The following is an 18,662-nucleotide window of genomic DNA, read 5'->3' on the forward strand; positions in this document are numbered from 1 at the left end:
ACGCGTAATGATATCAAGGTTACAATAATAATTTGTGACGTCAGATTAGCAAACGTTAAATTTAACGGTAAAATCATATTAATTTTTTTTAATAGTATCGTTTATGTACATATGTTTGAAAATGTCTTTTATTCAGAGATAAAGACATCAGAATCGCTTGAGGGTTAGAATCAAAGATTTCTACTGTATTTGGATTTCGAACATTCTTCCCGATGCGCTTGCGCAGGCTCGTGAAGCGGTTGGAAAGCACGTCCGGAATTCCAAAAAGCAAGTGTTAAAATCGTAGACTATTCCACTTGAGTCAATTTGGACGTTGCTAAGTGAGTGATTGATGTGGTACGCATGTTGATCAACGTGAGCATATGTAGGTCTGATAACCGGACACAATTAAGGGCATCATTTTAACATTGTTGTAATAGAGAATAGTTTGCGTCGGATTGAGAGTATTTCCATTACAACAATGGCCCCATAACAATTTGGGTTATCAGACCTGTAAACAAGAACATGTCGATGTTGATGCATGGCCGATGTCTAACAGGCGACTTAAATTGTATGAATTTTATTTTTTTCACTTGATGGGGGCCTGCTTGGGAAAATAAATAGATTATTGTCAAATGAATGGAGGACGGCGATGGAGTGGATAAGATATTATCTATATTTACCTATCCACATAGTTAAATTGTGATTGATTGCTATTACCATACAGTGTTTCCTGAAATATGAAATGATTTCATTGTATGTTATCCACTTAGTCAAGTTAGTGCTTTGTTTTTTTTGTTGTTTTTTTTGTTTGTTTGTTTTTAAATATTTGTTTGTTTGTTTGTTTGCTTTGGTTCATTATTGATTTGCCTAATTTTAGTTCTAAATTGGAAATTCTAAGTTAATGTGTGATTTATATTGACAGTTGCCTAAAAGAAACCTTTGAATTGAACATATAAATAGGCAAATATAATTAACTGTAGATATAATATATCTTCATCATCACATGAAATTGTGATTTTATTTTGTTTATTGTTTACTTTCTTTTTTTTTTAAACATTACAACTGCTGCTTATAGCATGAATGAGACCTTATAAATTTCTGAACAAAAACAGAAAATCGATAATTGTGTCATGTCATTCTACGATTTAAATTTTTTAAAAATATTGTTGTAAAATTTTGCATCGCCTTTGTCTTGTTGTGATTACATTTTGGGTTTGATTATGTTCGTTGTTTTGTTTGTTTTTTCTTTGTCTTCCTGTTTTTCTTTTTTTGTTTGTTTTTGTTTTGTTTTCTTTAGTTGTATTTTTTGTTGGGCGAAGTACAGGTTCAGGAAAAAGTAAGACAAAGGAGAATGGTACAAAAAGGGATTCGAACCCAGGACCTTCCGATCCGAAAGCCGTAGTCATCAAATACATATTTTATTTAAATTATGGAGTTGAACATTTATCGATCATGCCGCAACAATTCGGCGCCCCGTGAAATACCTTATCTTATGGTAAATAGTTGATATAATATAATGTGCGGCTATGTGGTCTATTGGTATGACACTCGCTTTCGGATCGGAAGGTCCTGGGTTCGAGCCTCGCTCGGCGCATAGTTGAGTCCTTGGAAAAGACTCTTTACTCACATTCTCTCACCGTACTCAGGTGTAAAATGAGTACCTGGCCGTTAACAGCGTTGTCTTTGTCCGAAAAATTGTAATATCGCCTAACAGGCGTCATGTCTCGTCCTACATGTTAAATGTTGCTGTTGACCACGGACCCCTTGTAAAGAGCATTGAGCACGTTACGTGGATATTGCGCTATATAAATGCTCAATTTTTTAAATTATTTTTTTAAATATTACTATCAGTATATTTGAGATATCATTGAATGATGGTATTGTAATTTTGAAAATAAGCAAAATGTGACCCAGCGGCTCAAAACGGTATTATGTCGGGATGGATCGGACTCGTAAAATGGGAATTTAGAAGTAAAAATAATGAGAAACAATTGAGCTTTTTTATATAGCGCAATAACTAAACGTGCTCAGAGAACTTTACAAAGGGTCCCTGACCAATAGCAATATATAGATAGTATGCGCTTGGCTAAGAAGCTCATAACATTGACATCCGGAAGTATAACGGACCAACACACAAAACTGTGTGTAACCATGAACGTTTATAGTCAGGTTAATACAGTTTAGTGAGAACTACTCATAAACGCGGATGGCAAAAAACAATAACAAAGACCTGAGTGACGTCATCTTCGAACTATCTATATTACATTTTTTCCGACAGAGAGAACGCAGTTAACGCCAGGCACTATGTTACACCTGAGTACGACGAGAGAATGTGAGTAAAGAATCTTTTCCAAGGTAGAAATAAAAATTTGAACAACACTTCAAGTACAATGATTGAACTTGTATTTGTTGCTCTCCTCTATTAAAAACGGGGCGGGGGTGGGGTGGTAGTTCAGTTGTTAGAGCACTTGCTTCACACGCAAAAGGACGGAGATCGATCCAGGGTGCAGTCGAGATATTTTTCTGACCCTCTCCCCCCCCCCCTCCCCACCTGTACATCCAGCAGTGATTGGGTAGCTGGGTCTATTAGATCTGACGGAAAGTACTCTGCGAGAGACTAGCGTCCTATCCAAAAGGGTAGCAAGTAATTGCTATTGTCCGTTTCACGCTAAAGAAACGGGGATAAACTCCGGCTCCATGGGCTCTGAAAGGGGCTCTGAAGGTACTCTGAATGGGGGCTCTGAGGGGGCTCTGAAGGTACTCTGAATGAAGGGGCTCTGAAGGTACTCTGAATGGGGTTCTGAAGGGGCTCTGAGGGTACTCTGAATGAAGGGGCTCTGAAGGTACTCTGAATGGGGCTCTGAGGGGGCTCTGAAGGTACTCTGAATGGGGCTCTGAAGGGGCTCTGAAGTGGCTTTGAAGGACTACTCTATAACGAAAATAAATTAATCCCAAGATTTATATTATTTGTGGCAGTAAATTCAATTTCCAGAATCAAGTTCATTCTGATATGATACCGCATTGGGACGATTGGTAACACAAAGTTCATTCAAAAGCACCGATATTCGTCCATACCACAATGCTTAAAAGTTTATATCTATCTAATCTGTAACGAAAATGTAGAGATAGTTATGATAATGTTTGTTGCTACTTGCGTTTTCAAATGTTGCCCCCCCCCCCCCCCCCCCCCAAAAAAAAAAAAAAAAATTATATGTCAAGATACGACATTATAAGTGCTTATCTTGTTTCGTTATGTTTGGACGACTTCAGTTTGGAGGAAAATGATTTGGATTGAATTCCAAGCATTTTCTGTCATTGAGTGCAATTTAGATAGGACAAATTATGATCTCCCGACTTGAAAATTTAAGAATTCGCAAATTTTAGGAGATAAAAATTGTCGTCGCTATAGTTAACTTAAAAACCTTATCCTCGCAATGATTAAATGGTTAAAATTATGTACGCTGGTGCCAACTTCCATTTTTGATATGTCTTTATGACTTAGAATAAATGCTCATGGAGTTTGAAATTGGAGTCAAAATTTCGTATTTCTACGAAATTTTCGTAACAGTAAGCATGTCTGGGACAATTGACCACTTTAACAGCAAGTAGTAGTAGTAGTAGTAGTAGTAGTAGTAGTAGTAGTAGTAGTAGTAGTAGTAGTAGTAGTAGTAGTAGTAGTAGTAGTAGTAGTAGTAGTAGTAGTAGTAGTAGTAGTAGTAGTAGTAGTAGTAGTAGTAGCAGCAGTATAGTAGTAGTAGTAGTATTTAGTAGTAGTAGTAGTAGTAGTAGTAGTAGTAGTAGTAGACTACAGTAGTAGTAGTAGTAGTAGTAGTAGTAGTAGTAGTAGCAGTAGTAGTAGTAGTAGTAGTAGTAGTAGTAGTAGTAGTAGTAGTAGTAGTAGCAGCAGCAGCAGCAGCAGTAGTAGTAGTAGTAGTAGTAGTAGTAGTAGTAGTAGTAGTAGTAGTAGTAGCAGTAGAGTAGTAGTAGTAGTATAGTAGTAGTAGTAGTAGTAGTAGTAGTAGTAGTAGTAGTAGTAGTAGCAGTAGTAGCAGCAGCAGCAGCAGCAGCAGTAGTTATAGTAGTAGTAGTAGTAGTAGTAGTAATAGTATTAGTAATAGTAGTTGTAGTTAAGTAGTAGTAGTAGTAGTAGTAGTAGTAGTAGTAGTAGTAGTAGTAGTAGTAGTAGTAGTAGCATTTAGTAGTAGTAAAGTAGTAGAGTAGTAGCAGTATATAAGTATTGTTGTAGTATAGTAGTTGTAGTAGTAATAGTATAGTAGTAGTAGTAGTAGTAGTAGTAGTAGTAGTAGTAGTAGTAGTAGTAGTAGTAGTAGTAGTAGTATTAGTAGTAGAAGTAGTAGCAGTATAGTATTGTTGTAGTAGTGTTGCATAGCAGTATAGTAAAGTAGTAGTAGTAGTAGTAGTAGTAGTAGTAGTAGTATATAGTAGTAGTAGTAGTAGTAGTAGTGAGTAGTAGAGTAGTTAGTAGTATGTAGTAGTAGAGCAGAAGTAGTAGTAGTAGTAGTAGTAGTAGTAGTAGTAGTAGTTAGTAGTAGTAGTAGTAGTAGTAGTAGTATAGTATAGTAGTAGTAGTGGGTAGAAAGTAGGTAGTAGTAGTAGTATAGTAGTAGTAGTAGTAGTAGTAGTAGTAGTAGTATGTAGTAGTAGTAGTAGTAGTAGTAAGTTGTAGTAGTAGTAGTAGTAGTAGTAGTAGTAGTAGTAGTAGTAGTAGTAGTAGTAATGTAGTAGTATGTAGTATGTAGTAGTAGTAGTAGTAAAGTAGTATTTAGTAGTAGTTGAGTAGTAGTAGTAGTAGTAGTAAAAGTAGTTAGTAGTAGTAGTAGTAGTAGTAGTAGTAGTAGTAGTAGTAGTAGTAGTAGTAGTAGTAGTAGTAGTAGTAGTAGTAGTAGTAGTAGTAGTAGTAAAAGTAGTAGTAGTAGTAGTAGTTGTAGTAGTATTGCTTTATGTAAACGAGGGTTCACAGCGTAAAACGCGTACCCTTGTGAAAAATATAGGTATTAAAATTGTCCCAACTATCGGGAGCCTATGAGGTGTAATGGTAGCACGTCTGACCGGTAATCAGAAGATCTGAGGTTCGATCCCCAGTCGAGGTCGACTGATTTTTTGGGAAGGTTTTTTAATTGTATTTTTCTTTCTTGCTTTGCCTGGCACCTTTCATACACACTTGTTCAGTTCTTAAAAACTTAATGAACTTATAAATTATTGAATCTTGTTGGCAGAGCGGTATGACTATATAATTTATCATCATATATTTTAACACATTATTTTTTTACGTTTTACAAACAAGTTCTGAAGAAAAAAAGCTGAATTCGATACAACACATGTGCACATATTAACAAGTTTGATAACCAAAAGCAATTGGATTGAATAGTCTGATGTCACGTCGCCCAGCAACAGCGAGCAGCGTGGTTCTAAACAAAGAAAATCGTTATTTTTATTCTTCATGCTGGCTAGAAATTTTCATATGTAATGTGATCAGAATATATATAAAAGTAAAAACATGATTATATTTATAATGTTTTTCTCCTCTGGATACACTTTAATGCTCGTCGGAGAAATATTTCATAAGGGCGTCCGCCATTGTTCCAATAGTTTAGAGCTTGTTGCTAAGTTACTATGCGTCATTACGAGGGAAGTGACGTCATGACTGTTGAAGCGTATTAAGCGCCTGATTTAACATTGTTGTAATGGACAATATTTTGCCTTAGTTTGAGAGTATTTCCATTTCAACAATGAGGCCATAACAATCTAGGTTATCAGACCTGCATAAAAAGTACACTTTAGATACACCCTACTTGCTTTAATAGTACTTCATTGCCAAAAAGGACCACGGAGTTTATCCCATTTTGTCTAATGTTAAACAGACAGTGACAAAAACCCTTTAGATGAGACATTTATTGATAAAATACAACCAATTCAAATTAAAATGCATTCTTCCATAAAACATGCAGCATGGAAACTTACAGACCACAAGAGCACACAAGTGGACACATTTTCAAGACTATCTTGTGTTCTCAACCTTCTTAACACAAAACAATCAACAAATTATAAAGGTACAAATGATAAAAATTAACATAAAAGCATGTCGCAGCTCCTCAATGCTTTATGGAATACACATTAACATTCGTTACGATACAACCAACATTTTTATAATTCAAATGTCTTTTGTACATCATAAAATTTAAAGAAAATGAACAGTGAGTTTTGCTAAAGAAATGCTGTATGGCAAGAACTTAACTGCTTTGTGTTTGAGTGATTTAAAATATATTTTTGTGTTAGTTGGGTGTGAAGTTTTGGGAAAAATCCCAAAAATGGCTGGTAAGGAGAGAGTTAAATAGCATAATAATATGTACTCACGTCTAATGCAACACATCTCGGGGGAAATAACCGTTAAAAGACTTCCACGACACACTGAGATGAACCTCACCTCATTCCAAAACACACATTATGAAATGATACGAAACGTATTACATTTCCTATACTAATAATGTGATGAATGGGTGTAGACACCAACCAACCAACCGCTGGGGCTCTCACCTCTCAACCAGTAATATCTACAATATGCTGCTTCGTATTGACAAAACAAATTGTTTTTTCAGTCTTTGCCAAACCATATCAATGCAATATCGAAATTAAGAAAATATCCAAATTTGATTTTTTAAAATTATTGAACAGTCATAAAACTGACATTTTTAAAGCTTTTAATAGACTTCTGGACGATTTAGTTCATCTTATTCAATCAATATTTGAATGAATTTTTGAGGGGTTTTTTTGTGTGGACAAAATGAAATAAATGCGTTTCGTCAGCGTCGGGTGGATAAAGATGGCCACAGATGTTCACCAGCTCACGATTTCGAATATTATTATTTGGCGACGACCTACCGATATATTGATGTAATTTGCTGGATGTGGAAGACTACCAAATTGACGTCAAGACCAACATAATTCACTCATGAGTCACAATAACACACCGTGATCAAGGTAAGCAATTGATTTAGACTTCAGAAAATAATTGTGCATGTGCTCTGAAAAAAAAAATAAATAAATAAAACACGTATTTAAAATTTGGCCAGAAAACTCGTCCTTCAAATATCGATCGATTAAAATGACGCTCATCTTGTCAACTATAATAAACCTGGGACTTCGCGCTACGCAAGATGTCTGGCCAAAATTTCAAATACCTTGGGGGGGGGGGGAGGATTTCCGAGTGTGGTAGTTTTATTGATGTCTCGCATTTATGTGCTCACCAATGGGAGCGATCTAAATTCATGTATTCGTCCAACCGAGTCATCGATCACATGATTTGTTGCTGTCCAACGATTGGATATTTCTTAGCAAATGTAAACAGGCTGCTTTGTTTATGAAAGTTGTAACCATACCCATGTGTCAAGTGGAACAAAATGACCAATCGCGATGTCAGATATTTCAAAAACTGTGAACACTTTTCACTATGTAGGTCACTTTGAGCAATGACCTCAAGCGCATGGAAAGGTAATATAGATCATCCCCATTCTGCCCGCTAGATCAATCATAACAACACACAAACTGTTGTCTGATAAGAGAATCTATCAAAACAATAATAAAAAGCTGTGAGAATGATATAATGAGCTCATCAATCACCCAAAAATAAAGACAGAGAGCAGAGAGCGTCGACTTCATTCATTCTATTTCATTGTGAATGAACCCCGCTCGTGTTGCATATAATGTTATTCACTATAAGAGAATGCGTTTGTCCTCAATCATGTCCCTGAGTTGTGCCCTACACATTGAATACTATTATAGTACTGGGCCGTTAACAGCGTTGTCTCTTTCGGGAAAAAGTGTATGCTCGCCTAACAGGCGTCATGTCTCGTTCTTTAAGTTACGTGTTGCTGTGGTCAGGGACTGTAGAGCGCTTTGAGCACGTTTAGTGGATATTGCGCTATATAAAAACACCCTCTACTCTTCCGGTTTCAAATTCCTTGAAAGTGGTATATATGTATCAGTCCCTCGGTGGATTAATAATAAATAGTTCACATGTTGAATCATAAGGTGCATAACTATTTTACTATCAGGATGTACAGGCAGATCCTTAAGATTAAGCGACGTAAAAGAATGATAATGGATGATATTTAGTGATGACCAGCATTTAATAGAATTCATCAGTCGTGACGTTATTTCCCTCGTAATGACGCACAGAACTTAGTAACTGGTCCTAAACTATCGAAACAATGGCGGACACCCTTATAAAATACTTCTCCGTCGAGCATAAAAGGGTATCCAGAGGAGAAAAACATTATAAATCTGATCATGTTTTGACGTTTACACATTCTGATCACAAGACAAATGAAAAATTCTAGCCAGCATGAAGAATAAAAAGTACCGATTTTCTTTGTTTAGAACCACTATGACCGCCGTTGCTGGGCGACGTGACATCAGACTATTGAATCCAGTTGAAAGTAATTTTAATTCCGATAAGCGTTTGATTCCTGTACGGTTCCGCAACTGAAACGAGTGAGTTGCACCGCATCCATCGTGAACTTATAGCCTGAGACTAACCAAAAAATGACGTCAAAAGACAACAAATCGTGAGTTGTATTCAATAGTTCAACCAATGGAATCACTTGTTTCCTTGAGCTCTACTAACGACAACTCACTAGACGCAGCAAAACCAATAAAATGACGTCAAACTATGTCCTCGAGGGCTCTTGTGTCATGCTATACTGTTAACGATGGCTACGGTTGCACTCACTTTGCTATGATAAATATAACAAGAGACCGACTGAAAGGTCAAATGGAGGGCAAGACAGACCGGAGAGGAAATTGAATGCACTCAGTTTACAGCGTTGTTGTGTCCAGCCGTAGTCATCGGACTTGTAGTTTGACGTCATTTTTTAGGTTTTTGCTCCTTCTCGTGAGTTGTCGCTAGTAGAGCTCAGGGAAACAAGTGATTTCATTGGTTGAACTATTGAATACAACTCACGATTTGTTTTCGTTTGTGGCCAAAGACTTGTCGTTTGACGTCAAATACTCTTCAACAGTCGTAACGTCACTTCCTTCCTTATGACGCATGGTAACTTAGTAACACTGGCTCTAAACTATCGGAACAATGGCGGACGCCCGTATGAAATATTTCTCCAGCGAGCACATGGGCGTTTCCAGAGGAAAAAAACCCATAAATTTGATCATGTTTTGACTTTTACACATCCTGATCACACGTCATATGAAAAGGGATTGAAAAGTTCTAGCCACCATGAAGAATAAAAAGTAATGATTTTCTTTGTTTAGAACCAAGATGGCCGCCGTTGCGGGGCGGCGTGACATCAGACTATTGAGTCCTATTGGGGGTTAGTATCAGCCTGGCCTTCGTAACATAACGATGGCTACGGTATCAGGCCATGAGTTTACAATGGCTCTGGTCCAACTCAATGAACACTATTAATAGGACATTACACATGTAAACACTACTTTTTTTTTCTTCCATGGGGGGGGGGGGGGGGGGGGGGGGGGGGGCGTTGGGGCGAGCGGTTAATGGGTTCTACGAGCAGACGAAAAAAATCACAGAATTCATTAGAACAACATGTAATAATACTGAACGAGATGCCGGTCCGGCGGAGATCGGTCTTTGTTCTTTGTCCACCAATCAAGGGACTGAATTTGGTAGTTATTGCATTCCTTCAATAGCAGTAATCAACCTATGGACATATTATGGGTTATCTTAATCTCTTATAAAAATAATGATATGTTAGAAGTTGATGGGAGCTGATCACCTCTCTGACTGTCTATATATATATATATATAAACAACATAAAGATAACTGACGTCAACCGCATACCATCTATAGCAAAAATATTGATCACTACCTAAACAACACACTGGGTTGTCATATAAACGTGTAGTTAGTATGACATAATAGATAATATGAAATTATATGAATGAATAGAATTGAAGTCGGTATGTGACACACATAGACCAATAATAAACATGGGAATAGCCAGCTGGGTGTGTAGACTCTCCGTTGGAAAGCTGGACAATCCCCTGAGATAATTTCATTGTAAATAAACCCTCTCTATTATAATCAAGAGATACCGGGTTGTATCGTATCAAAGGCCTTATAAATTGCTACCCGAAATACATCAAAACCTCCACGCTTGTCTATGACCAGCAAGTATAACGGACCAATACACACTATGTGTAACATTGAACATTTATAGTCTGGTTAATACAGTTTAGTGAGAATTACTCATAAACGCGGATGGCAAAAAACAATAACAAAGACCCGAGTGACGTCATCTTCATTCTATCTATATCATTACAACCAAGTTGCTAGTCATAGAGATGCGTGGCGGTTTTGATTTATTGATTTATTAACGTTCATTGTTACACCCCTACCTGAAAGAGGATATTCAAAAACTTGAGAGAGTCCAGAGACAAGGCGCCCGGTTCATAACTGGGAACTATAAGAGCAGAACCCCAGGATGCATGACAAAAATGTTAGAAGAAAGAAATCTCATCAGCCTCCAACAAAGAAGAAAAGAAACCCGTCTGTCATTCATGTTCAAGATAATAACAGATCAAATACCACCAATAAAGGCAGACTCCTTTTTCACGCCACGACCAAACAAAAGAAAAATCCGAGCACTCACGTTCGCCAACCACATAACCAAAAATCCCATTGACAGATACGCCACAAACAATTCGAACTGCTTCAAAATCCCACAGACAAGAACACAAAACTACAGAAAGTCTTTCTTCATTAGAACTATCTCGGAGTGGAATGGGCTGGATGAACTGGTCATCATGGCACCACACCTAAACGATTTCAAGGCCCGACTGACATGGGCCCGCGCCCAATGAGTACGCCGCTGAAATACAACCAGACCATTTGTTTCTTCAGCGCCAACCATACAGATACAGATACAGATACAGTTTTGTGTGTTGGTCCGTTATAGTTCCGGATGGCACAGTTGTGAGCTTCTTAGCCAAGCGCATACTATCTATAAATAGCTACCCGAAATAAATCAAAACCGTCACGCATCTCTATGATCAGCAACTTGGTTGTAACGATATAAAGTCGCTGTTGAACAATAAATGAATGACAACAGCTTCCGAATAAATCAAACACGAAACTTAAATAAAGATAAGATAGAATGATGTTAACGTCACTCTTTGTTATTGCTTTTTGCCATCCGCGTTTATGAGTAATTCTCACTTAACTGTATTAACCAGACTATAAAAGTTCGTGGTTACACATAGTTTTGTGTGTTCGTCCGTTATACTTCCGGATGGCAATGTTGTGAGTTTCTTAGCCAAGCGCATACAATCTATACGAAAACAGATAAATCATCTTAACACTACCACGTTATCTCATTCGTCTGTAGTTTCATTCATCCTGTTTTTCTTTATAAAATGGAAACCCGAAACGTCCATTTTATCTGTTTTCGTATGTTAAATTGAAGCTTACATTTAATTTCGCATTTATTTCTTCGAGCTTCGAGCAACAACAGTAACATTAAATACTAATTCTTTACGTAAATACCAAATTAATAAATTAAGGAGCAGGCACCGGTGTAAGATAAAGAACTGAAAAATTGTGTATGAAAGGTGCCAGACAAAGCAAGCAAGAAAGATAAAGAACTGAAAAATTGTGTATGAAAGGTGCCAGACAAAGCAAGCAAGAAAAATACAAGAAAATAAAAAAAACATCCCAAAAAAATGCAGTTGTCCTCGACTGGGGATTGAACCTCAGACCTCAGATTATGGGACGTCTATATTCTATATTCTATATATTTATCATCCGACCGAGTCATCAATTGCAAAATGTGTTGCTTTCCAAAAACGGGATGTTTTTTTTTTTTAAATAGATGTTTAAAAAATTATTATTTTTAAAATTGACCTTTCATATAGTGCAATGTCCACTAAACGTGCTCATAGCGCTTTACAATGTGTCCTTGGCCAACATCAATACTTAACATGTAGGATCGATGAGACAAAACGCCTGTTAGACAATATTATTACATTTTTTTCGGACAGAGACAACGCCGTTAACGACCAGGTAATCATTTTACACCTGAGTATGGTGAGAGAATGTGAGTAAAAAGCCTTTTTCAAGGACTGAACTATGCGCCGAGCGAGGCTCGAACCCAAAATCTTCCGAGCCGAAAGCGAGTGTCATACCACAAGACCACATAGCCAAATGTAAACACGATGCTTTGTATACGACAGTTGTAAACATACCCACGGGTCAAACTGCACAATATGTGATTTATTGTGATGTTGGAATTTTCGAAAACTTTGAACAATTTTTTGAGCACTTTTTCCAATAGTATGAGCAATATATCGAGTACATGGAAAAATAACACAGATCCTACCCTTGGTATAAAATTTAATGAAGATTTCAAATCACCCCCCCCCCCCCCCCCCCCCCCCCCCCTGCCCCCAATTTCATAACAAAACAATGTGTGATGTGTGACAATTGCATCATAATGGGATTATGGCTCAAGCAAAAACAACTGTACTTTGACATAACATTTTTAAAAATTATTTTAAAGACATTAAAATATGTGAAAGTAATAATAATATAAATGATGATGATAATAATAATAATAATAATAATAATAATAATAATAATAATAATAATAATAATAATAATAATAATAATAATAATAACAATAATAATAATAACAATAATAATAATTTTTTTTTTAATTATGCCTTTTGCGCCACGATATCATAAGATATTGTCGCCTAGGCATTCCACGAAGGAATATAGATAACTCATCAAACAAGATGTCTGATGTCAACAGGAATCACCCATGTTGTCCAAGTGAGCAAATTGGGGGTTAATAATTTTGCTCAAGGAAAAAAACGAAAGTGCCTGAAGCGGGGCTCGAACCCGGGTCATCCGGATCACAGTGCAATGCCTTAACCACTCGGCCACTTCGCCCCCCAATAATAATAATAATAATAATAATAATAATAATAATAATAATAATAATAATAATGGTGATGGTGATGGTGATGATGATGATGATGATGATGATGATGATGATGATGATGATGATGATGATGATGATGATGATGATGATGATGATAATAATAATAATAATAATAACAACAACAATACTTACATATTGCCTGGTTCAAGTACAATCACAATTTACGTAATTTCCAAACAATAATTTTCCTTCCAACTCGAGAAACAACACGTTCTTATCAAGGGGCAAACAATCGTTAATAATATTATGAGTGCTATATAAATAATAAATATATTGAGTAAAAACACAAGATGACGTAAATATCTAGGTTTGTCTTAGCAAAAAAATGATCCGAAAGTTACACAAACGTCACATCACCAGCATCACTTGCATCACATTGACATATTGAGAGCAATCGCGAACACATTCTACACTTAGAAATAAAATTATAGGCTATAATAATAGTATGACAATGACCCTCGCGTATCGGGTTGTGACTGAGTAAGGTACATAAACACATCGGCACACACGCACAGCATACACACACAGACACACACACAGACACACACACACATACACATATACATACACACACACACACACACACACACACACACACACGTGTAGGTGTAGAGATCGAATATGCAAATAATATATCTACTATATAGGTAATAGGCTGAAATTTACAAGCTGTATGTTAATTGTATTTGGCGGCTGTCGCTCACTCACTGGCTTATCAAAGCAGAGAGATGTAATTGTTATAAAAATTACGGAGAGGACTCGTAGAAATTTGTATGTTTTATAAAAGTATGTGCACGTCGGGTCATAGATATAATGTGCTCCAGAGACAGACAGACAGACAGACAGACAGGCAGATAGACAGACAGAGGGAGAGAAGAAAGAAAGAGAAGAGAAGAGAGAGAGAGAGAGAGAGAGAGAGAGAGAGAGAGAGAGAGAGAGAGAGAGAGAGAGGGGGATACAAACAATGTTTCTGTCTTTGGCCTTCCTCGGTAATAGGCGACAGACAAAAGGCAGAGATAATGACAAGAGAGAGAATTATATTTTTAAAACAAAACATTTATACAATGAAGTCAAATAACGACGGAGGGGGGTGGTTGAACGAGTGAGTGGAGAAACCGAGAAAGAGCAAGATATTTTCAATGGAAGGAGAGACAGAGAGATACAGCTTATCTCAAACGATTGATAAGGGGGCCATTTGACATTGTATGTATTATCTAGTATGAAGTAGGTAGGTAGCACTCAATGACATGTTTTACAAATCACACGCGGGGTTCAACAAGGGACACAATCCATGTTTTCTTCTTTTTTTTTGTTGTTGTTTGGATACAGCTGTAGATGCTATGCATGTAGGCAAAATACTCACCAATCATGCCTGCTAGACCAATCGTGACAGCACATAAATTAAACTTTAAAAGCAATTTTCTTTTAAAAAACCTGGCTGTTTCAACATCTTTAAAAAGAATCTAATTGTGTTATAGTTATATTTATAATGTAAATGTTGCTGCTCGAGGTTCGAAGAAATAAATAACAATGTGACATGGAATGCAAGCTTCAATTTAATATACGAAAACAGATAAAATAGACGTTTCGGGTTTCCCCTTTATCAACAAATCAGGATGAATGAAACACTACAGACGAATGAGATAACGTGGTATTGGCGTTGTTAAGATGAATACAACGCCACTACCACATTATCTCATTCGTCTGTAGCGTTTCATTCATCCTGTTTTGTTGATAAAGGGGAAACCCGAAACGTCAATTTATCTGGTTTCGTATTTTAAATTGAATCGTGCATTCCATTTCACATTGTTAATTATTTGTTATTTATAATGATAGATCGATTGACGAATGCATAGGCCATTGATGATGCTCCGCCATTTGACTCTTCCCTTGTCCGCCTTCTCCACTTACTTCCAATTATATCCACCCCTTTTTAATTCATCCAACGTGTTCCCTCGCTATTTCTTAGCCTCAATTGTCTTCTTCTTCCTATGACCCTATATTCACCCTGTTTTGTTTCCTTCCAATGTGCTCCATCGCCATTTCTTGGCCTCCCTGTCTTCATCCTCCTTCATGTGTATCCACCCCTCTTTGACCCCTCCATGGTGCTCCATCGCCATTTCTTGTCTTCCACGGTCTTTTTCCTCCTTCATGTGTATCCACCCCTCTTTGACCCCTCAAGGTGCTCTGTCGTCAATTCATGGCCTCCATGGTCTTCTTCCTCTGTCATGTGTATCCACCCCTCTTTGACTCCTCCATGGTCCTCCGTCGCCATTTCTTGGCCTCCCTGTCTTTTTCCTCCTTCATGTGTATTCACCCCTCTTTGACTCCTCCAAGGTGCTCCGTCGCCATTTCTTGGCCTCCCTGTCTTTTTCCTCCTTCATGTGTATCCACCCCTCTTTGACCCCTCAAGGTGCTCTGTCGTCAATTCATGGCCTCCATGGTCTTCTTCCTCTGTCATGTGTATCCACCCCTCTTTGACTCCTCCATGGTGCTCCGTCGCCATTTCTTGGCCTCCCTGTCTTTTTCCTTCTTCATGTGTATCCACCCCTCTTTGACCCCTCAAGGTGCTCTGTCGTCAATTCCTGGCCTCCATGGTCTTCTTCCTCTGTCATGTGTATCCACCCCTCTTTGACTCCTCCACTGTGCTCCGTCGCCATTTATTGGCCTCCCTGTCTTCTTCCTCCTTCATGTGTATCCTGCCCTCTTTGACTCCTCCAATGTGCTACATCGGCAGTTCTTGGCCTCGATAGTCTTCTTCCTCCGCCATGTTATCCACCTTTCTTTGACTCCTCCAATGTGCTACATGGCCATTTCTTGTCTTCCACGGTCTTCTTCCTCCGCCATGTGTATCCACCTTTCTTTGACTCCTCCAATGTGCTCCGTCGCCATTTCTTGTCTTCCACGGTCTTCATCCTCCTTCATGTGTATCCACCTTTCTTTGACTCCTCCAATGTGCTACATGGCCATTTCTTGTCTTCTACGGTCTTCTTCCTCCGTCATGTGTATTCACCTTTTTTTTTATTCCTTCAACGAGCTCCGTCTCCATTTCTTGGCCTCCATGGTCTTCTTCCTCCTTGTGAATTCCACGTCAGAGCCTGTCGTGTGATGTTACAGGCAGGTTTTCTACTTGATGGCCTATCCATCCCCACTTCATGTTCCTGATTTGTATATTAATAGGTTGTTGGTTGGAAGCTTCCCAAAGATCTTCGTTTCTGACATTATATCCACATCTTAATTTTTTTTTTTTTTGAATTGAGCTTTTATAAAGCGCTATATCCATTAAACGTGCTCACAACGATTTGCAAGGGGTCCCTGGCCAAAAGCAACGCTTAACGTGTAGGACGAGACATAGCTCCTGTTTGGCGACATTACATTTTTTCCGACAGAGACAACGCTGTTAACGGCCAGGTACTCGTTTTACACCTGAGTACGGTGAGATAATGTGACTAAAGAGCCTTTTCCAAGGACTCAAATATGCGCCTAGCGAAGGCTCGAACCCAGGACCTTTCGATCCGAAAGCGAGTGTCATACCACAAGACCACATAGCCGCACATGTCCACTTGATCCCCAAATCATCTAGAGACATTTATTTATAATATATTATGATGCTTCTAGCTATCTTTCATGTTTCTGGTCTAGATAGTAAAACATGCACAGACTTTACATTGATATTTAATATTCTTCTTCTTTTTTTTTTTTGAGATCCGTATGTCTTTTGAATTCCAGATTTTCGGACACTAAACCTTCCGGTTCGAAGGTACATGTCAACCACAAAACCGTATAATAAATAAAATTCCCTTTATTCACCCCATAGGGGAAATTTGTCTCTATGGTTTATCCAAGGGAAGACCGGAATAACCCAGGTGTCAGCCGCAGTGCAGCGCCGCAAACTGAGCTAGGGGCGAGGTGACTTGCTTGAGGCCACACAGCGCAACGGCGGGTGATCGAACTCGGTACCTTTCGGGTACGAAGCAAAAACCGAACCGCTGAGCCGCGCCGCTTACCCACATCAAATATTATATTATATTTACCCCTGTCCTTGCCAGGTGTAGGAAAATCGTCACATTCGTTACGATACAAAACACTTTTCATATTCAGATTTGTTGTAAATATTACAAAATTGGTATTAGATATTTTATATTACATAGACAAGAACTTGATGTTTTGTAAAGCTTGTTTTGCACATTTAAATTATGTATAGCACTTATTGCTTGTAAGTTTACGTTTAAAAATACAATTCATGTGTTGGGTCGACATGATTTTTTAATAAAGATCTTGAAAATGTTCGGTGAGGAAAGAGTTAATAATAACTGCAGTGTCACCCGGATTTGATCGCTACTATGACTATCACTACAATAGCGACTCCTGTGCCATTCTATATCTTATCAGTCAGACAAGAGTAGATGACTTCCGTAGTTTTGTTGGCAAACACAATCTTGGTGAACATCTTAACGTACTTATTAAAATCGTTTGAGAACCCTAACGTATTGCACACACCTATCACCGACGCCCTACTTATGTCATTTTTCCTCATATCGACAGCTTAGCGTGGCGGAAAACAATAATAATTGGATATTGGTGAAAGGGATATATGACGTGTATATATATGAAGGTCTGACATCCGAACTCACTTATGGGCCTAATTTAACATTGTTCTAATGGACAATATTTTGCGTCATTTTTTGAGATTTCCATTACAACAATGAGCCCATAATGAATTAGGTTATCAGACCTGCAAATAAGTGCATGTTGGGATAGCCTGATCAATCGAATACTTGAGCGTTATTCGTTGTACTAACTCTCATCTGTCTGCATGAAGTGAAGGAAGAGGTGGGGAGAAACCCGAAGAACAAGACAAAAAAAATCAAAAAAAAAAAAAAGCTGGAGTTTTTATTTTTTCTTTCTGTGGTTTTAAACGGAAGTAGCCATTGCTCTCTACCCTTTAGGTAGGACACTTGTCTATCGTAAAGTACTTTCGATCTGATCTAAAAACCCAGTTACCCATCCTCTGCTGGGTGGACAGAACAACAACAACAACAACAACAACAACAACAACAACAACAACAACAACAACGACAACAAAATTCGACTGCACCTAGAATTGATTCGAGTTTCGCTCTGAGCGATGTATAGTTGAGCCCTAAGAAAAAGGCTCTCTTCTTACATTCTCTCACCGTACGCATGTGTAAAATGAGTACATGGGCCGTTAACAGCGTTGCCTCTATCGAAAACAAAAGTGTAATATCTCATAACAGGCGTCATATCTCGTCCTACATGTGGTTAGATTGAGATCCCTTACAAAGCGCTTTGAGCACTTTAGTGGAAACTGCGCTAGATATATTATGCTCAAGCTTTTGATTTAAAAAATTGATACCGGTCCTTTTGCTTGTGATGAGATAGGTCAACTTTTGGTGCTGTGCGTTTAGCTAAAGTACTCACAAGACCCGCCAGCCGTTTATAAAGACCAAAATACAAAACTAAGTGTAACCTTAAACTTTTATAGATAGAACGAAATTGACATCACTCAGGTCTTTGTTATTTTTTTTTTACCTCCGCGTTTATGAGTAATTCTCACTAAATTGAATCAACCAGGCTATAGATAGAATGAAGATGACGTCACTCAGGTCTTTGTTATTGTTTTTTTTTTTGCCATCCGCGTTTATGAATAATTCTCACTAAACT

The 18,662-nt window shown here is 37.9% G+C and overlaps 1 protein-coding gene across 7 annotated transcripts in view; it reads right to left on the reverse strand.

Annotated features, from left to right (window-relative positions):
• LOC144978539 (ras and EF-hand domain-containing protein-like) overlaps positions 1–13,455 on the reverse strand; it is a 119,124-nt gene extending 105,669 nt beyond the window's left edge. For 3 of the 7 annotated variants that reach the window (XM_078924749.1, XM_078924745.1, XM_078924742.1), the window contains exon 1: positions 13,110–13,455. The gene's annotated coding sequence lies outside the window, so the exon portion shown is untranslated. Of the gene's footprint in view, positions 1–6,357; positions 6,527–13,109 lie in introns of those variants that run through there. The other 4 variants (XM_078924746.1, XM_078924743.1, XM_078924744.1 and 1 more) reach the window with 3 other exon arrangements.
• Between the last annotated feature and the right edge of the window lie 5,207 nt (positions 13,456–18,662).

This window comes from Berghia stephanieae, chromosome 8 (genome assembly GCF_034508935.2).
Source record: "Berghia stephanieae isolate SIO BIC M18660-M18661 chromosome 8, UCSD_Bste_1.3, whole genome shotgun sequence".
Classification (NCBI taxonomy): domain Eukaryota; kingdom Metazoa; phylum Mollusca; class Gastropoda; order Nudibranchia; family Aeolidiidae; genus Berghia; species Berghia stephanieae.